The sequence below is a fragment of the Xenia sp. Carnegie-2017 genome, unplaced genomic scaffold (assembly GCF_021976095.1).
Source record: "Xenia sp. Carnegie-2017 unplaced genomic scaffold, XeniaSp_v1 HiC_scaffold_18, whole genome shotgun sequence".
Lineage (NCBI taxonomy): Eukaryota > Metazoa > Cnidaria > Anthozoa > Malacalcyonacea > Xeniidae > Xenia > Xenia sp. Carnegie-2017.
The window spans coordinates 388,395-408,897 of record NW_025813480.1 but is presented as its reverse complement, the minus strand read 5'-3'; the positions used below and the strand labels follow the sequence as shown (position 1 = coordinate 408,897).

General features: G+C 32.7%; 1 protein-coding gene across 1 annotated transcript in view; it reads right to left on the bottom strand.

Moving 5' to 3' along the window:
- The window catches only part of LOC124437894 (serine/threonine-protein kinase PLK4-like), a 31,098-nt gene extending 13,366 nt beyond the window's left edge, over nt 1-17,732 (bottom strand). The window contains exons 1-2 of the mRNA XM_046987868.1: nt 17,708-17,732; nt 1,414-1,511 (exon numbers count right to left, since the gene is read on the bottom strand). The gene's annotated coding sequence lies outside the window, so the exon portion shown is untranslated. The remainder of the gene's footprint in view (nt 1-1,413; nt 1,512-17,707) is intronic.
- Between the last annotated feature and the right edge of the window lie 2,771 nt (nt 17,733-20,503).

Here is a 20,503-nt window from a genome sequence, read left to right as displayed (position 1 = left end):
AATTTTCCTGTAAGTGTATAAAAACAACAAACACTTAACAACATTTTCAACAAACCATGCTTGTTCAAAGACTTGCCAACTTTATGAAAACAATCGAAACTTAACGACAATTTAAAAACATCATGATCATTTGAACGATAAATATGATTTTCATTATCGTCATTATCCCAGCAGTAAAAGAAACTTGTTTTTACTTGGATAGGAAAATGATAATTTTTGAAGAATGCAGATGTTAGAGATAAAGATTAAATCAATTTAGCTCAAACAAAAGCTTTAAGACAGTGTAAAATCTGTTGAAAGCGGCGTTGCAGTACATTTCTTTGTTATAAAAGAAAAGATAATTAAGAAAAACATAAATTATTCATATAGTATTCATATTGCATTCATATCCGACTGCGAGAGAGCAAGCATTTTAAAATTCACATCATTCTTGTTTTGCTTAGCATGGTGCATTTAATGAACCGGTAACTTTTATTTCTTTCGTTTTTGAAACATTAACGTATATATGATCATCGATAATCCTCAATATTTTCAATAGTTGTAATTTACTTAACGTTCACAAAGACTATAGGAATATAGCTACTCTTTAAAACATAGAGTAGACTGAAACTATGCGCTCCCACCAGCACCCACCCCCCGCATATAGGTAATGGATGCAAACTTGAAGGGACTAATTTGATTCAAACGCTGCATAATCCAGATAATGTTTGATATACAGAATAATGTTTGATATACACAAGTATCTGACATAGGACAAGACAATTCCGACATTTTCAGTTGTACGATGAGCTAATCGAAGACAAGCAATCGTTTCTTGTTAAATCATTTTATGAAAATGTTCACGAATGACAATATTTAAAGTATCAGTGCAAAATGGTTTATATACATATCATAAATGAAGACATTAATTTAGACAACACCAAGAGCAGTTTTCTCAAGACTTATATTTCTCATAATACAATTTGCTTGCGTGTCCACTTCCGCCAACGTAGTTCATAAAATTGTCATGAAGAAAAGAAAGTATACACGCTAACAAAGCTAAAGCATCGTATATAACACTGTCGAGATTCTGTATGTATGAAAGTTTAATTGTGATTAAAAACGCAGCAGAAAAAAACACTGTAATGCTATAAAATTGCTTTAGTTCGTATAGTTACTGCCTACAAACTTTATGTTTTTTGCGTGATGGGTGGAATATCTTTACTTCTATACTAAATCGGAGTATTTGTACAGGGAGATATAAATAAATTACATACACAAACTTTCGGCAATGAAAATTAACGTCTGACGCAATATAATTTTCTTAACGTTGTTACCCTACACCCAAAAGAAATCATAAACTCAAGTATTTTTAAAGAATATCAGCCTTTAATCATGTAAAGAATACAATATAACAAAGTCTGGTAAACTTACAGATAAACAACTGATCTCCGATCACAGTCTCCAATAGGTATTTCAACAAGTGTATTTCTATAACGTTTCCGTCAGGTTAGAAACATCAATAATAACGCCTTGTTTGTAATGTCGTCATAAAAAGATTATTTTAACAATGTAGAAACTTCAAAAGAACAGTAGGAAGTACATTTTTTTGAAAAAATGCTTTATGTTCTCCATGGGGGGAGGGGGGAGAATGAATAATTTGTGGATTTAAATGTCCTTCAAATGTATGAAAAATAAATAGAAAGTTATTACATAGATAGTAAATTCACCATATAAAATGAACCATTTATAAGTCTAAAAAAGCTTGTTAATAAAACATTCAACTTCAATTTTCTTTCTCCCCATCGCTACTTTCAAACTGAATAAAAACTGGTTCTGGTGGTAGGACTTGAACACCATTTATTGGCACATGATGTTTCTTTCTAAAACCGCTGTCATTATGAGTCCACGATGAGCTGCTCATCTCTATTAAATGAACCGACGTTTTTTCTACTTTTGTTTCCATTCCTCTCACGCGTCTCACCCTTTCGTAAACGCTGTTTATAGAAAATAGAAAATGTTGTACGAAAGAAGACAATCTAAAGCAATGATGTGAAAGATTTTTGAAACTTAAGTTAAGTAAATAGAGTAGACCCATAGCAGTGCAAGGATAAGCAAAAAAAAATCAAATACATTTACTTTATTTTACATATAAATACCTCTAAAGTTTCTTCAAATGATTCATTATGTTTTTCTTGATCTGATTGACTTCTGTCTTCAACAACAACCTCCCTGTTTTCTTTAACGTTTCTTTCAAGTTTGTTTTTAAATGATTTATAACTACCACGGGAATATCCATTCGTAGAGATATCTGATTGGCTGTCGCTTGGCCGTGGAGGAGTGGGTAAGAATTCAGAAAACTCACTGCCACTGACAATGGACATGATTTCTGGCTCATGTGATTTCCCTTCCCACTTTTTGTCGGAATAAATTGCTTGAAAATTTTGATCCTTAATTTGGTCGTGAAGGACAGGCGATGATTTATAATCTACTTCTGACGCATCTGAATGTGAGCTGAGTTGCGATCGAGCAGAAGTTTTGTAATAAGTCGAGGTTTTAGCATTTTTAGCATGGGATAGTTTTGGACTGTTTTCAACAATGTATCTTTTGAAAGAATGTTATACGCAGTGCGGTGTCTGAAATTAAATGAAGATATGAACTTCGCACTTTGCTGGACAATTTAAGCAATTGTCTGATAAACCTGAAATCATGTCTTGGCGGCGAATTTTCATGTCTTGGCGGCGAATTTCGAAGGTTTATTGTCCAGGCAGATGGTAAAGGTTTTCGTCTGCGAGTCTTCGAAGATTTAAAAGAATTTTTGTAGTTGAGTCTTGAGTGGTTTCTTGGCAACGATCTCCTTTGTCTACAAAGAGCAATGGTATTTTCAGAAAGTTTAAAAATCAAAGGAAAAGAAAACATCAATGTATTGCTATCGCTAATTGGAGGGGCTCTTACTCATATATTCATGATATGCTGAATTAATATGTTTTGAAATGTATTGTTATCTACGGATTTATAACATGCATATATGAACAAAAGCCCCCCCCCCCAATAAGCGATAGCAATACATCCCTGAAAGACAACGTGTGTCTTTGATAAAATTAAGCATAGTAAGCCATTGGAGGTGAATAAATAACAGAGTAGGATTACGTGTGCAGTTGAATTCAAGTCAGTGATTTGTACTGCAATCGAGCTGTAATAGTATAAGTGACCTGTGGTAGTACAACTGACCTGTTATAGTATTGCTGACCTGCAGTAGTACAACTGGCCTGTAAGAGTACGACTTTCCTGGATGATCAAATGTTCTCACAACAACAACAGGCTGTTGATGATGAACACTAGACACATCATCGCCATATCAACTGTAGCCCATGTTGGTATAATTTCTCACTGAATCACTGGGCATCATGTTTCTTGAACGGTTGTCATGTGACGCCATACTACGTGACGTCATTGCGGCTGTCTCCTTGGAAGAGAAGTTGATTGGCTGTAACCTCTCTGTACGTAGTGGAGCAATAGACTTTAGCTTCACATATTCTCCATATTTATCATCCACATTGAAATTACCACTTTCCTTTTTTTCTGTTTTCATGAAACTCTGAAGAAAACTTACATTCTTCGACAACACGATACTCATTAACAACTCGTCCCACATTATATCCACGATTCTCGTGGGAAACACGAATCACGTCGTCCACACGACTCTATTTAGAATCACGAGTTTGATTCGCTGATACACTAGCATTTTGAAGGTTTTCACGAGACATTTGTAACCTGTTTCTATTGCCAACATTACTTTCTTCAACAGACCCATGATCTTCTACGCCTAAAATAAGAACTTTGTCTGTTTTTACGTTATATTCAACTTCACCCTTGTTTGTACCACTTCCAATTTCGTCCACAGTGTTTTCTCTCATAATTTTAGTAAAAGTTTTACTGTATATGCCTTCTTAAGCAGACTCTTTTCCATCCTTAGTATCGAGCTTAAGAAGACGAAGCTTGAATTGAAACATTGAAAACGTTTGTAGAAAAAGGAAATCAAGCGAAGTGATAACGGTAATTAATACGACAAGTTTTTTTAAAAGAGTATATACTGAAGATGGCATCATGAGATGTTAAAACATGTTTATTTAAAAAAAAAACTTGTCGTTTTTATTAAATGCGCTTTATCAATAGTACTTTTACGCAGTTACGATAACGGTGATTATAGAGTTGGTAGCAATTGCCAAACATCTGGGTTGTGACCACCATTTTCAGCCGGTGTAATATAGACTGCAGTTTTCATTATTTTCTACAGAATCTTAAACAAAACTGTGTTAACAACTTACCTCTCGAAAAAATATCTTGAAATAATTCTCTGTAATAAACGACCATTAAAGTTTGAAAAACAGATAAACCAATAGCAATGGCAAGCGGAAACAGATCTTAAATTCTCCTTTTATTATTCCGTGTAGTCATTCTCGAGACTCAGTTCAACAAGTAAATATTGACTTAGAAAAGATATCCTTTTCCCAGTCATAAAAATGTGAAAGTATCCATATTGTTTGCAATATTGTACATTCATCCATGTTCTAGAAAAGTGGATAGAAACACGAAATTTGCCGATTCAAAACAAAGCATTTTTTGATAAATTTTTAGTAAAAGTTTTCGATAATTAAATTAAAGGTTTAGATTAGCAGACTCACAGATTAGGCTTCGGACACCGGCAAGAAAAATGAAAAATCATTTCATACATACGCAGTACGAAACTATGAAACTAGATTATTTACGATAATAGTTATCGTTAATAGACGATGAAATCATTGCATATTTCATTCGTTAAGGAAAAAAACATGTACGCCGAACGGTGGAAGATTTTCACATAAAAACAAGCATTCAACAAAGTCTTGTTTAATGTTTAAAGTTTGATGTACAAGTACTGACCTGTAATAGTTTCACTTTCTTAGTAGATCAAAAGTTTTCACAGTAAGAACAGTTGTTGGTTTTGAACATTAAACACATCATAACCATGTTGACCAACATAGTACACCTTCTCACCAGTGTGTTTATTGGCAAAACTCTTTCTTTAAGTCATGGAACATTGGTCTTTAAATTCACACATCCTACATAATTATCATCAATGTTGCCATCATTGCTTTCCTGTTTTTTTGTTTTCATGAAACTCCAGGTTAGACTTACATTTCACAACATGGTCCTCGTTAAATACACGTCATCGGGAAAATAGAATTAGCTACGTCACCTACACGAAACGATAAAGTTTAAGCTGAGAAATAATGTAAAACATTTAGGTTAAGTACTACAGTTGTAAAGTAACTTTGAGCATCTTTAAGTTTGTGTTGCAGATTTGATCTTTCATAATCGCAAATATCCATCAAATTTTATTTAAACAAAACGAAGTTTCAACACCCTACATGGCCTAAAATGAAATTTTTCAACCTTTACAATTCCCAACAGGGGTTTTATCAAGTAAAGATTGCTACATTGACGGACAAAAATAAAATCTTCTATAGTGACTGATATCTTCATTATCAGTGTCTGTCTCAAGGCTCATCAAAATACCTTTAATTTCACAGAATTTAACAGCGAATACATCCTACCCGAGATATTTCCTATGTCAGTTTTTTGATATTCATGTTCACCATGTTAAAGCTTTTTCCTTGAAAATTGTGTGCAAAAAAAAATTCTATTTTGAAGTTCTTAAATTTACATTCATATATGATTTGGCTAATATCACCAACATATAAAATGTACATGAATATTAAAAGCCAAACATTTTACCACAATGTATTAATTTGTAATGCATTCATTTTTGTCTAAGCTTTAAGTAGGTAATAACTATTGAATCACAGTGTAAATGTCGCACAAGCGACGGCAGAATCACCCAGTACTTAATTCTTATACTCTATTCATGAGGATATGAATGACATGTCGCAATTTCTAAAATAACCTTCGACCACTTGCGATGCACTAAACGCGCGGTAAAAACAAAAACCTAAGTAACTTTACATTTTAGCTAAACTTTTAAATCTCATGAACACGCTATAATTTTAATTTTAATATTTTCATCTTAACTTCTTATTTAGATCTACTGGATGAAAACTGTAAGAAGTAGTGGTTTTTTCATGATTTTTAGAACTGGAAAAAATTTTCCTGTTCTTGTGTCTACCTGTGTAGTAAAATGCTTTAAAGTTAAAGCAAACAGAGTCGACAAAGTTTCAAACATTCAGACAAAGATAGTGCATAGTGCAATTGATATAACCAAACTGAGTATGTCGGAATTACATAGAACATAAAGATACTGATGACAAGTGTGAACTATAATAACTAACCAAACGTAACATGAAGTGTTTAATAGTTTGAAAATATTTTCATGATTTCATGAACATTTAAAAACTATGATAAACGTTCTACTTTGTCAATTTTGAAATGTTTGTTTTTAGTTACATCAATCCTGTATTCTGACTATTGTCCAGCAAGATATGAAATGAAACAACATACCAGAAACAAGAAACAAGGTATGTTTCTCATTTCAGGGTGATAGTTCAACAAACTTGTAACGAAAATTGTGATTCACTTTTCCACCTTAATTCACAATTTCACACCCAGAGATTCATGACCTGTGTAAAATGGCCTTTCTGCCTAGTTTATCACAAAAGAATATCATGCCTTTAGTAGAGTGAAGACAGTACATACATGAGCAGTGCATTCATATTCAAAAACTGACAAAAGTCTGTTTTGATCAATGACAGTTGCCCACAAAAAAACATTGTTGCAATATCAGTTCATCATTGATAAATTTAGACACAAACCTTCATTTTCAACAACATAAACAACGACGAAATATGACAAAATATACAGTTGAAATAACCAAATCATGTTGCAATGACAGGAATGTCTTCAGGAAAACTGACCTGAAATTAGCAAATACTTGATTTAAGAAAGTAAAGTGCAGTTATTGTTTGACAAATATATATTGGCACATGATACATGCTTAAAACTGATCAACTAAATAAATAGTCTTCAATACATCACAAGTGAAGTCAATCACCAACAATTTACATATAAACCATTCACCTTTCCTTGAGCTTCAAAGATATAATCACAAACGGAGCATCCTAAAACACTTCTTCAATTCTTTTCCAGAAATTATCCCAAAATATACATGAAAAACATCATATGACATACAGTCACCATTTTTAGTGGACAATAATGTTGCGATAAATAAATGATTGAGGAGACTGAAACTATTGCGTTCAAATGACACTTGGTAACACCTTTCTGATGTCAAAACTTTTAAAAATACCAATACCAGCGAATATCACACAATTCTCATGATATTTTTCATTTTATCTGTGCATTAATCATGTCACATGATAACTTCCTTATACCTTCCCTTTGTTCAAGCTTTCCTTCATACAAAACCAGGAAAGGAGCAAGTCCTGGAGAGGAAATAAATATGTAAGTCATAACTTTATAAGCAATACGGCAATACTTACTAACCCTGAGAATCATTGTAAAATCCACAAATAACAAAACCTGTAAAAAATTCGCAACATAAAATGATATTTCTCGTTTATTTAAATTAAAAAATGGTTATAAAACTATTTTCATTTAAGTTCATTTCGCAAATATTTATTATATTTCTACTAACAACGATGTTTCCATTTAAAAAATTAACATTCATGTTGCTAGTCCCCAGTCCACTTTAGACTCACCAACATTACCTTACTTATCTTCAGTGTATGTCAGGATTTTCCTGTCCTTTTTTAATAAGATAACCCGTGTCCTCCATCCCGCCCACCTTTATTTCTTTCATAAGTAGTAGGTTCGGCAAAAAGGAAGCTAAGAAGCTCAAATCGAAACCACCGAAACCATATCCTTCGTCAAACTCTACGTAAACCAAAGTTGTCACCCAATTCAAATAAATCCTCTTAAACGAAGAAGTTGAAATCTAAGAAATCGATCAGGAAATAACGAAAGAAAAACATTTATCACTCAACAACAATGATTATCTATAATGACCAATGTCATCACCCACGTTTCGATAAATTTACAAAATTTTTACTAAGGTTTCGTTCAATTTTGTTGCTCTTGATGTTGCAAGGTTACACAACAAGTTACAATAATGTTCATAATTAAATATTTAATTGCGACTCACCCCATCACGCATCACCCCACACCACAATAAACGTGCTATTATTCATCTACAGATCTACTTGGGCAAAGTAAAAAAGCTGTACTGCAATAACGGTTAACTTAGGTGATGTCTTTCCGGATTTCGAGGCTGAAACGAACAAAGGTCCCATCAAATTTCACCAATTCTTAGGAGACAGGTTAGTGTCAAATGACTCGAGTCATTTTCTTGCACAATCATAATCCACTTCAATTAGCACGCGCTAACGATCATCAAGCTAACTCTACTCAATTATTTGATGTAATTCTTGTCTGAACATAGAAGTGATTTTAACATACATTATGTCAACCCTTGAGAACTACAAGGTAAATCCTTCTAGCAAGTTTGAATTTTGAATCGTGAACTCTGTACTGCGAATTTATAATAATCGTGGAAACTCCTTTTGATATGAGCTTATATCAACGTTTCGTGAACATTTTTTCGAGTAAAGATATTCTCATACCTTGACAAGATGATTGCTCGTGTCGTTAAATCACCATATAATTTGAGTCCTTGTAATAGATAGCATTCGTGACAAAACATTGAAAAAAACATAGTCGTATTTGACATATTTATATTATACAAAATATAACTATCAAACCAAGCATTGAAATGAATACGAAGTAATGAAAGTACAGTATTAATTTACTCAGAAACTGGAGTCTGTAAAACTTGACTATTTTTTTTCTTCTGTACCTTTATATTAGCCACAGATGCAAATATAGTTCTATAGCTGTATTTAGTTGTAAAATACAGCTCGATCACTAATAATTATAATTTTTGAATACACGCTTTTCATGATATGTAGCGACGGAAATCATGTTGAAGATAAGGACATTTCTAAAACAAGTTCTTAGCTACAGTAGGAACTTTCGCAAAAAAATTGCGCAAATCTTAAATCAATGAATAAATTCTAAACAAATTAATGCCTGTAAAAATAATAAATAAATGAACATAAGTTAAATGAATACATAGGTTTTAAATGATGCATATATATGTTCTTCATCACAAAGAGTAATCATTTAGTGCCACTTGCAAAATCTTTGAAGGAGAGTCAAACATAATACGTCTCGTTTTTCTCGGTCACTGCAGCAACGAGTCTAAAGCTCAATAAAAAGTCTTTTAAAATCCGGAGAAACTTTTATCTTTTATGTATGAAATGCCTGGATTACCAATTTTCAAACTTATATATATATATATATAAAAGATAAAACGTTTCTCCGGATTTTTAAATGATTTTATTGAGCTTTCGACTCGTTGCTTCGAGCCTTCATCAGAATGAAAAATATTATTTACACGTGCTTTTTAGCTTGAAGCAACGAGTCGAAAGCTCAATAAAAATCATTTAAAAATCCGGAGAAACGTTTTATCTTTTATATATTCAATGCCTGGATTACAAATTTTCAAACTTATATATATATATATATACAAATCTACAATTCTGAAATCGGAGTGAAAATATTACTTTTAAGGATTACTAAAATAAGAAAATCAATTAATTAGAAATATTTCAACGTCCAAATGATTCAAATAGGAACTGACTGCACAATTTGTCATAACAACCATTTCATAAATAAATCATTTAAATTCGTTATCATATATTCCAAGTATATTCTTGGTAGAATTCTTAAGCTCTTAACCCTGAATTTATATTAATTGTTATACGCCAGTGATGTTTGAACTGCCGTAACGGTAAAACCGTATAGTAATTGTTAAATCATAAACCAATCGTTTAAGGAAACAAATCCTGGCAAGAGTGGAAGATATAGCTGATAACTAAAATTATTAGATATAATACATCATGTCTCCAGACTGGCGTAACAAAGCTTTGGCACTGGCAAATCCACATCATATATTTTGGTAACGAACGACTATGTACATATAATGTTAATTGTATTTTTCTTGAGCGTTCTTCGAGCCCTCATCAGAACCGAGTCGAAAGCTCAATAGAATAAATTTTGAAAAATCCGGAGAAACCTTTACTTATAATGCAGTATTTAAAATCCTAAATTTATTGTTAATCCGAAGCAAAAGTTGTCTCTTACCCTCGCGTGCATTCGTACCCGCATTATTTTTTTTATTATCTAGTTCTTGTAATTTCAATTGTACTGACTCCCTCAAGTTATCACGCCCATCCTTTCCGTATATTCGTATATAAACACACCCTAGCGTTCATTTGTTCTGGTATGTCCTCAACTTCAGTGCCCAACTCCAGATATTTTTTTGCAAATACAGGTTGTCTCGTCCCATCTTTTAAGTTTTTCAGACAATTCTGCTAATACCCAGTAAACAACTAACACTCCATTCATGATTCCAGTTGACGTAACAATTGACAAGTTCTTCATGTTGTGTTCGATGAAATCTTTACTAACGTTAATACCATCAACTTTCTTTGGTTCTTTTTTTTTGTTCCTGCTGATTTTCTTGGTGTTGACATTCAATAAGAGAGAATCCTTTTCTATAATGCTCCAAAGATTTCTCATAATTTTCAATCAGCTTGTTCAATCCTCCCAATGCTATATGACAAAGACAGACCATTTTATCTTTCTTCAGGTCGTCCACAAATCTTTCAGTGGTAGAACCAATATTTCCCAAGCCAAGATAATCTTTGTTCCCGTTAATTAGAACTATCAAATTATGTTGATACCTTTTTTGCAAATTGTCGTAGATACTCTTATAATAATACAAGCAATTTGAAAAGATCCCAAACGAAAGACAGAGGGGGAAGGGGGAGGAGGGGGAGTTAAAATAGAAGATTTTTAGTGAAACGTTTTGGATTGCACGAGAAATATTGTTCTCATATGAAGATTTGAAGCAAAATAAATACATTTCAGATCAATCGATTAGAAAAAATACTGGAATTCTAATACAATAATTAATCATTTAAGCATGCCATGCAAATTTTTTAAAACTTTCATACTCCAACAAAAAAATACCCACATGAAAACACAATGAGAAGTGAAGTGTTGATAAATTCTTTAGTTACACAACTTGTAATGTTTGAAAATTTCATCTGCTTCTAGAACACAAAACAGGTCGGCTACAATACTTAAAACCTACAAGCAATGATACAATGGAACTCTTTGAATTTTTGACAACATTAAAAACTTGAGCTTTGAATTTTTGGTTTTTAAATACAATATCATCAATTATTTATAAACGTGAGCTTAAAATAATGAAACACGAAGAATTAATAAAGCTTTTAAAAAAATAGAATTTCGAGAAGAAAAAAGAAAAATAATCCACGATTTAGAAACTGTACAATTTTCTCGAAACTTTGACAGCTTGACACGTACGGTTATATTTTGACTCTACGTTCTCCAATTGATTTTCAGCTTTCTAATTTTAGCGCGCAAGCTATTTCTAAAGGCTTTTGCAGATCATTCGAACTGATCACTTCAAAGACGTTTTCCTAACTGTTCAGTTTTTTATACACCCTGTGTAAGTTTTCCTAAATGTTCAGTTTTTTATACACCCTGTGTAAGTGCCGAAGCACGACAACTCCGAGAACTTGGGAAAATTTCGTAACACATATGTCGTTATGCTGCTTTTGCAACATAATAGGAAGACGTGAGTTGATTTTAGGTAAAGAAGATACAGCAGGCGAAATAATTGATGGCATGTCGCACAGTTGTTTATCTGTCATAGGAAAAAGATAAACAAAGAATTTGAAAACATTTATAACTTGTAGCAACAATAAAAAATACATTCAGGGCCGTTCAGAGAAATAAGGGGACTGGGAAACAATTTAATTACGGTGCCTCTTCTCCGTGACATATGTGTTAAGATATGCTCTCATATTCTTCCTGTAATTAGTAAATAATTAAGTCAAGTATAACTAACTAAATGATTATTTTAAGAGATGCTTATGTACAATAATCACAATATTTTTTATAGTTCTTAATAGCTTTCCGTTGATTGTAAAGCAACCATAATTAGTAAAGAAACAAATATATCCATACGTAACATCTTGTATAAATAGAAGTAATTTAACCATTGTAAGATAGATCGTAGACCATAGACATTGACGTTAAATATTAAACATGATCGTAATAGTTACCTGTGATATCTCTATTTGAAAGAATGTTATATGCAGTGCGGCGTTTGAAATTAAATGAAGATATGAATTCGCAATTGGCTGGACAATGAGACAATTGCTTAAATTGTCCAGCAAAGTGCGAAGATCATATCTTCATTTAATAGCTCTATTTGTTAGTGTAAGCCAATATATACTAAAGATAGATGGCTACATCACAAAACCTAACAATATGGACACGCATTACATTTTGGTTTGCCTTGTTTTTTTATTCCGGAACCCTTAACACGGGGGCGGGGGGGTTAAATTGCTCTGTCCTCCCTCCTCTAAACTGCCCTGAATGCATTACAGTGGCGTAGAGATGGGAGTAGCTCATGGTTGTGAACACAATGCAACGTAGAAAACATTTCCAAGCTCATCAACGTTAATAAATTAGTTCTTACGCTAAGGAATGAAACTTATAAGTGAGAATAATGAACGTTCTTTTTCGTACAATTGTAAAATTATCATCATGAGGGGAAAAATCGTTGCATTCATCGAGGTTACATAAATGCAATTGTTTTGTATTTATTTAGCACAAGCAAAATGATGAACTTAGGTACACAAACTTTGTCCAAATTAGTATACCGCAAATACAGCATAACCATAATATGAGTTTCTACGCAGCTGTATACATTTTCATTTTTACTATTGTAAAAACTTTAGGTTAGCCTTGTAACTTTAATTTTGCACTTTATGATGTAGGACTGATGATACAGTATATACTGTCCTGTACAAGCATCATCAGCGCTATACATAAATTTTGTCATCGATGCCTAAAAAGCATAATGCCTATATTATAATTGTTAAGTGTAAATAAATACAAATACTGTATTTTACAACCAATCGTTTAGCTTTACACAAGACAGGTTAACTGTGCTCACAAGGGAAAATCTAACTGCAGAAAAATTAATACACATGTATATAACCTCAGGTATCATAACTTTGCGGATATACATATATAATAATAGAAAGAAAGTGCAGAATCTATCCATTAATTATATTTCAGTTGCACAAATGTACATTTATACCATTTCTTCCTACATAGTCATAGTGATTAACTGATTAGCAACCCAAGCAAAAACAACCACTAACAGTCATCTTTAATCATTATTCTGTAATATTATACCAACTTGCAAAACTTCGTGGCTTCAGTAGTTTTGTTTCAAAACAACTCATAACCGCATTAGAGTAAAATATTATTATTGGTAATGATGAATAAACTTTGGTAGTGAATTAAAAATAGGTGAGAATATCTCAAAATATATCCCATAAATCATCAACACAAAACAATTGTTTTCAGCATGCAAGTACAATAAAAATAATTTCTTCTTTACTACACGATTCCATTATTTTATTTATAAATAATTCTTATCAACATATATAAGGATATTGCATGACTATACGACACAAAGAATATGAGAAGTCTTCAAAGAGATAAACAACTAAAACACTTTATGCCAAATGAAGATTGTTTCTATACCGATGAGATGTCTGAAATTGAATGGATCTAAAAGCATTCTCAAAACGTTGTGTAAGATGACCTAAGACATGTAGTAGAAAATATAAAGATAAAAAGCTCCAACGCTGTTTTACAAAAAGCAAAGATTTTCACAAAACAATGATCTGCTTAACAACCACTTTTGTTAAGAATACATGTATTTGCAAAAAGTTCAATTGTTTCAGATATGCTCCACATTTCAAGCATAAACATAATTATGGAATTTTTATTCTTACACTGGAGAATATTTGATTCGGTAAAAGAATAATTATATAAATATTTCTCTGACACTATAGGGCGAGCCATTCGTGAAACTATTACGAACTCTGCCAAGGTAAGCAGCACATTTGAATAGGAATTTTTCCATTATCACCATAATGGAAATTAGGGAAATCATCCAGCAATACCTGATACTTTATACACATAGTTTAATATAATTGCCAAAGACCATACGCATTTATTTCTTCCTTATTTAAATGTACTGCTTACCTTGGCAGAGTTCGTAATAGTTTGATTAGTTTCACGAATGGCTCGCTCTATAACATCAGTTAATGATGTCGCAAGCCTTTCGGAGGAATCGGCGGAATTCATTGAAAACCAAAATCCTTTCTTTGTATGAAACAATCGTCAATAAGAGAGTTCACCAAACACAAAGCGCGCATAGAAATTCGGTTGGAAAAAACCGCTACATCTCGCAAGACATAAAAATCCGAAGGGGAGAGTGGGCTTATCATGTTTTGACATTTTTTGCTTCGCCAAGTGTAACAAAATTATTTTGGTTATTTGATATAACCAAATTTTATCAAAGGAAGTAAAACTGGTTATTTGATGTAACCAAATTTTATCAAAGAAAGTAAAACTGGTTCTTTGGTATAATAAACTTAAAGCACGTTGTCACAAAATGGTTATTTGAAATAAGCAAACTACTAACTACTAAATGCAATTATCATATATAATTAAATAAATCATGCAAAATAATGCGATAATGTACTTAAATAATAAATGCACATTTGGCGCCCCATAGATGTGTAGGATGTTTAATTAGAGAGCAGACAACCATGAACTGTAAGATATCAACAATTCACAAGGTGTACAAAAATATTAGAACATTTTTAAATGACAAGAAAATTATCTTTATACCAAAATTTCCAAAATGTGTCCACGTCTAAGTATTTTCGCATCGCCTGGTTTATCTAAAAGCAAAAAATTAATCTTGAAAAGCGGGAGAGCAGTTTGCAACCGCTTGCGCAAAGAAAATGAGAAATTAAAAATCTAATTCAACTCGAAAAGTTGAAAGTTTAAATTCTGTTGTGTATTGCACGCGACGTGTATAAAATGAGCGTTCTGGCAATTTTACCGTCTTATTATTTTTATAGATAAACCAGACAATGCCAAAAAACTTCGAAATGAACACGTTTTTGGGAGCTTTTGATAAAATACTGTGTACATCCTTATTCGCGGTAACCTTCCTCTAACTTGAACAGTCATAAACAAGCACATGATGGGGCAGCAAATACCTATATGACTCGACATCTGAATGCAGTTACTAGACCCAATTCAAAGAGAAGAACCGAAGACTGTAATGGTATATTGTGTAGCTCAATCTTGCCCTCAATTTGACTAATAGCTGAGGTGGCTCACTTTAATCTACCATAAAATTTTTGGGCGAGACTAGGTTTTACTGTCAGAACTGCAGCGATCGATGCTTTTTTAAAAAAAGTACGCAGTGTTGCACGCGGATAGCAGTATTTGATATGAACTGGAGCTCAGGTTTGACAAATAAAGTTTGATCTTAGGCAAATATTGAACTTGTGATAGGTGCATATACGGGTTATATTTTATCTACCCATCACACAGACTACAGAAAGTTCAAGAACGAAGTAGAAATTGACTTAAGAAGGAAAACAATATCAATACTTTCAAATTTAGTAAAGACCGCAAACGAGCAAAATTTATGATAAGATCAAATGCGAATCATGGACATCACTTGAATTAACACGATAAGCGACATCATGAAAACGTACGTCCTTGTATGTGTAGTAAAGCTCATAAACTTCTTTGTACCCATTTAATGCATACAACAAAGGTCCATTTTTAACTCTTCAGAGAGTGAAAACAACTTAGTCTGACATTGAACTAGAATTCGTAGCTTGCAACTAGTACGACCAATCGTTTAGGCTATTAGTTAAATTCGTTTGTTTTGTGCAATGTATTGATTTTTGAACAATACTTGCACTTTGTGTATTGTAATGAAGTACAACTAAATCATAAAGGTTTCATGACTTTCTCCATTTTCAATGTTTGTACCAGACTCCCTAAAGCTTCAAAAAATAAGGGTGGAGTATATACTATACTCGTCGACTTTAACCCCACCCCCAAATTTAAATCTGTTTCTACGCCTATGTATCAATCCTATGTATATCTATGAAACACCGAACCATTGGCGTTGTGGCAGGGGTACAGCCAGGGGGGAATACCCCACGAATGATTTAAGGCAAGACACCACTAACAGAAGGCATATGGGGGCCGCCAGAACGCATCTTTACAAACTCCTCCAAATTTATTTCAGGAAACAAAATTCAAACAAATAAAACCACTGAACGGCGGGGAAGGAACAGAAAAAATGGCGGACGGATCTATTTCTGCTGAGATTCACCAAAATTGACCAATATTATTTCGCATTGTAATACAATTTATAATCAGAATGATACAATATTTTGATCTATTCATATCCAACACTTTGTCGCGTTTTTACTCAATATGACAAGGAACATATAATAAACAGGCAGGGAGGATCGATAATTGGGGGTAATATTCATATATTCATATATGCAGGCTTAAGATCTTTTGAAATCCATTGTTTTCTAAGGATTATAACATGAATATATGAATATGAGCCCCCAATTATCGATCCTCCGCGGTGCCTGAAACTTGTATGCCGAAGGTTCATCTGAATTGTCAAAAGCTCTTTTTTGACAACGACATTAACTTAAAACTGACTTATTTTGTGTTGTTCAACACCTAAACTTTGTAAACTATAGCTTTGGAAAATCGTCCAGTGTGCACAAATGCTTCTTAAGCTATTTTTATAGTTATTATGGATATTATTATTATCTCACACAAACAATCTCATGAAGGGATTTTGAATCGAAAATGCTTAAAAATATTGGGCGCAAGGAGAAATAAAATATCCTGAGATGACGAGATAACAAGGAAAAGCATAATCAAGGAGTATACGTTGAATGTTAGAAAGTATATCACTACGTATGGAAGATACAATTTATAAGTGCCTTATACATAAATTTGATAGTATAACTAATTTTCAAAGTCGGGGTAATATTCCGTTCCTTCACCTTTAGACTCGTAACGTTCTTTCAATTAAAAAGTCACCAAACGTGTGACAGTATTTTAGTCAATAACAATCGACTTAGAAAAAACCTTACAGATATATCTATAGTTGGTGCATAAAGACATAAAATCTCTAGACGACGATTATCGAGATAAAAAGATCAATAAAGTGTATGTATGTTCTAAGATAAAATGTTGGTAAATATATCCATATTTTTGTATGTATAGCTTACACACAATTTACGAGAGTCTCGCATAAATTTGATTGTATATAACTTACCGTCATCCATGAAGTAACTTTTCATTCGTTGAAGGAAACTCTATAAATTCTGTATTATCCAAGGTTAATACATCGAACTTAGGAAATTCTGCAATCATAAATACATATTTATCAAATCTTCGTCTTTCTCCCTCGTTGAAATGAAAAGATTAAAATAGAATTCTTGCACAGTTTTAATATTCAATCATTAAGGCGTTTAAAGTACATGTAACATCATAACCTTCAACGCCACACGTCAACAAAGAAACTTTCATATGAATGTTTTTATGCAGTGTGTTTTTGAAATTGATGATAATGAGCTGGATTTAAGCAATCGTCTAGGATGAAAAATCAGGTGACTCAAATTCGAACCCATGACCTCTGCGGTGCCAGTGCTCTGACCACTGAGCTATGAAGTCACACAGTGGTGAGCAGGTCATTCATTTCACGAGAAAACATGAGCCCAACAATATTGACCTGCTCACCACTGTGTGACTTCATAGCTCAGTGGTCAGAGCACTGCACCGGCACCGCAGAGGTCATGGGTTCGAATCTCGTTGAGTCACCTGATTTTTTCAGGTCCTGAGACGATTGCTTAAATTGTCCAGCTAAGTGCGAAGATCATATCTCATTTAATTTTAAAGAAACTTTCCGTGATTATTAGCCTTAACATAGATGAAAATTTATAAAAATTAATCATACGCAGGAAGAAAATTTTCAGAAATTGTACTCATCCTTGTTAAACGTTACTTGCATCAATGTTTTAAAACATCCAACTGTATGAAGTTAATCGTCAAAAATCTACGATAATCATTTGATACACGCCAAATAAGATTTTTTTTTACAAATTATTGTCGAAACAAAAATATTTATCATAATAGTAGCAAAGTAGCTACATCTTAGGGGAAAGCTTATTATTCACAGATTCTAAAAATTATGATTACCCAACAAAACAACAAAATCACAAAAATTGTCACAGCAACAAGGTAGCTATAACAAGGTATAGAAAAGACTACTATCGTCAAGTTTCATCTTTATACACTTGATTTAAACAAATTAAGTTTACTTTCACCAATTATGATAAAGCTAGCACAATCAGGGACACCTTAAACTCAGTAAGGCAATGGGGTCTTTGTCAATGTGAACAAAATTGGAAGTTACTTTTTCCGTAAATCTCTACCAAGAAATTTAAATGCATAAACAAAACACAATCCGCTTATTGTAATCACAGCAAATGGAACGTTTTATAGTATAACTGTTTAATGTTTGTGATTAACCATTGATTGCAGTCGACTAGATTTAAAAAAACATGAGATTCTAAATTTGGACAACCGAATCAAACAAGGCGCTACCATGCAACACCTAATGAGAAGAAAAACCTTAAGGGTGTTGGCATGTAAGATATACAGTATTAGAATTTAGAATAGTCCGTTCATCTAAAATGCAAGAATTCATTGAAAAATGTGATATTACGCGTGTCAATGACACACTTCATTGCATAACTATTTAAGATGAAAATATTTAAAATAACAAGAAAAAGATCTTTGTTCATTCGACACTAGCGATACCGAGAATTTGTCTATTTTTATTTTCATATTATCATTCTAATCGAATTCTTCCTGGTAAATGTTCAAAATTATTTTTTGTTAACTGTAACTAATAAGAGACTGAAAGATATGTGTTAAAAACAGAAATTGGGGATTTGTACATGGAATTAAAGACTGTTACGCTCAAGAAAACTAAATTGAATTTGTGAGGTCTTTTGTTTTGTATAAAGGTAATAATAAAATGTTAAGAGCTTTTCATTTAGGCATTGGAAGTTCGATTTAATCGCCAAGAGACTAACTTTCTATCTTATAGAAAAATCCAATACAAACTATTGGCGATTGAATCAAACGCCTGACGCGTGAAATGTTCTTAAAATGGTTATTAGGTATTGAAAGAATTCACAAATGCAATCTAGAATAGCAACGTGTAGTTTTTATCCAGTAAAGAACATGTCACAACTATGTTTGTAAAAAAACTCTCACCTTTAAAATTTCCAACAACCTCCACTTCCTCATCGTTTTAGCTTCCGTCTGACAGCACGAATGCCTTCTTTTGCAGCTCGTGACCTTGAGAGAAATAAATATTTCTTTTACAATGTAGCATTTCAAACTTCAAACACAGCTATTTTTCATAGCTGGAAAAATATGCTTTATGGAGATTTCTCAAAGCAGATTTCGTAAATGACTGCATTTCAGTATACTCACAATCGTAAAGTTGAAATGTGTTTGAAAAAAGTATCCTGTACAAATAAACATTAACTCCAATAAATCTTGCGTAAATCTACCTATAGCAAAACACAAATTGTTTATGAATGGACTGTTTCTTAAATTATTCAACTGGAATTTTCTTTATATCAAACTGGATGATGGCTTGGGCAGCAAGAAAAAATCCTTACTTTATTGTTTCTGTCACCATTTTGTTGACGTTGCAACTGCTCATTAAAAAAACTTCGGACATTCTATGAATTTGACAAAATGCATTAACAAAAATAGGTACGCTTGCGTACATGAGGGAAGCCTGTAAAACAGGAGACGCAAAAAGATTGAAACAAGTGGAGTTGCAGTCACTTTAACACGGGATAAGAATTTTCTAGTATGCATAAATTTAACAGTTCGCAATTGTTAGGAGACCATCCGGCAATTGCGATGAAATATGAGTTATGTTTGATCTCATTTATCTATGCTTCAAGACCTTGTATTTAAATTGTTCAAACAATAATTTCTCTTTTGAAACGTTGAATTCAATGATTGACAACTTGTTTTATCATGATACTTTGAACTCCTGATAATAACAACAGAATTGTTATTATTTGTGGGGGATTGAAAAAAGGTTTGAACTTTTTGTAAATAAGAAATATGATAAAAAGGCAGTGCATAGAGTGTCATCACAGACATGATGTCTGCCACTCTTTTGTTTTGCATAGCCTAATTTCTTGGACAAATAAAATAACTTATCATCAATGTTGCAAACAGACCAGTGAGACCTCTCCAAGAAAATTGTACAGCTCAATATTAGTGCAAACTAGATAGACAGTAATGAGTAATTGTAAACATACATTAAAAATACTTATTGCAGATGTATTTTCATTCAGTGACTGTGTCCAAATTATGAAAAATACGC